The sequence below is a fragment of the Priapulus caudatus genome, unplaced genomic scaffold (assembly GCF_000485595.1).
Source record: "Priapulus caudatus unplaced genomic scaffold, Priapulus_caudatus-5.0.1 Scaffold827, whole genome shotgun sequence".
In the NCBI taxonomy this organism is placed as follows: domain Eukaryota; kingdom Metazoa; phylum Priapulida; class Priapulimorpha; order Priapulimorphida; family Priapulidae; genus Priapulus; species Priapulus caudatus.
The window spans coordinates 96,890-98,315 of record NW_014577888.1 but is presented as its reverse complement, the minus strand read 5'-3'; the positions used below and the strand labels follow the sequence as shown (position 1 = coordinate 98,315).

The following is a 1,426-nucleotide window of genomic DNA, read 5'->3' as shown; positions in this document are numbered from 1 at the left end:
ATGAAAGTACGTGCGTGCGCGTGCGTGTGTATATATGTGCGTGCAGGTGTGTACGTGCGTGTGTGCGCGTGTGCATGTGCGTGCGTGTGTATATGTGCGTGCATGTGTGTGAGTGTGTGTACGTGCGTCTGTGCGCGCGCGCGTATGTGTGTAAATGTGGAATTATAATGTGCCGCGATTATTCCTTATGAACTATACGAGCGTATATGTTCTGACATAGCTAGATGAACTATTGGCAACGACTATCAGTAAGCTATTCTTTTGATACGAACTAATCTCGGATCCCGTTTCGCAGTCGAATTCATTATTCGCGATCACAAGATATGACTCTTTCCACGAAATAGGTGTTTGTCACTCAGTGCAAAGTGTGTGAATTTGCGCGTGCGTACGTGCACATATGCATGTATTTAATGCATGCATATATAAATTAGAGTCCGTAGTCCGTCCGAAGGTGAGCACTTCTTGTGCACCCACAGCTCACCAGATCACAGAATAGCCCGGGAAGACGATCGAGGAGGTATTACAAAGGCGAGAAACAGAAAGGTACTTGTTCTCGTTATAATGGGAAGGCGTGTGCGATTATATCAGGGGTGTTTATAGTTCATATTATATAGTTTATATAATAGTTATATAGTCTATATTATGACACTCCTGATTAGATGTTGTGTAATAAGGTGCGCGAGGATGTGCGTGAGTGCCTTGACGCAACCTCAGAACAACTGCTGGCATTGAGGTCGCGTGATGTTCTTGAGTATGAAATTGTATAATTCGTTAAATAAATAGCCTTACGATATTTTAACGCATCTTATAATGCTGTATAAACGTATAAGAAATATATAATCTAGTCGGTGTGCTTTTGAACAAATAGGAATATATTTCTATCGATACTCGTTGAAAAATTGTTCTTACAAACCGTTAAGTAATTGTCAAGAGTGACAGATTGACGTAACCATATAGATAGCTAGATAAATAATTCTTAGTTCGGATGTTTATTTCCAGCAGATGTAAATGTATCACGCAAAAATATAGCAGAAATTGCAAGGTATCGTGTAAAGAGAGAACATCATTCACGTGTTTTTTTAATATAATTTCATGCGTATTTTACATGTATCCTGCTATAACTTTACCTGACAGAGAGAGACATATCTGGCTGAGAGACTGCTAGCTGCATACGTTCCGCTGACTACTACAGCTTCGTTAAGAGAACATGGCGGACGGAGAGACTAGGAAAGCGATTCTGGAATGGCTGGAATTCTTCGCTAAATGCGCAGGGCACGCAGCCACCATAATGCTAGCAGTGGCTGCTGGGTTCAACCTAAAGTCAATAAAGTATAAACAATGACATCCATTAAAGTAAGGTCTGCATTATATACTGTATACGCTGTAAATTTCGCGGTGGTTTAATTTTCGCGAATTTTGCGAAGGC

The 1,426-nt window shown here is 40.7% G+C and overlaps 1 long non-coding RNA gene across 1 annotated transcript; it reads left to right on the top strand.

Moving 5' to 3' along the window:
• The first annotated feature begins 146 nt into the window (after positions 1 to 146).
• Positions 147 to 1,219, top strand: LOC106813806. The gene is made up of 2 exons (XR_001394513.1): positions 147 to 543; positions 1,135 to 1,219. It is a non-coding gene; the product is annotated as an uncharacterized LOC106813806 (long non-coding RNA).
• The last annotated feature ends 207 nt before the right edge of the window (positions 1,220 to 1,426 follow it).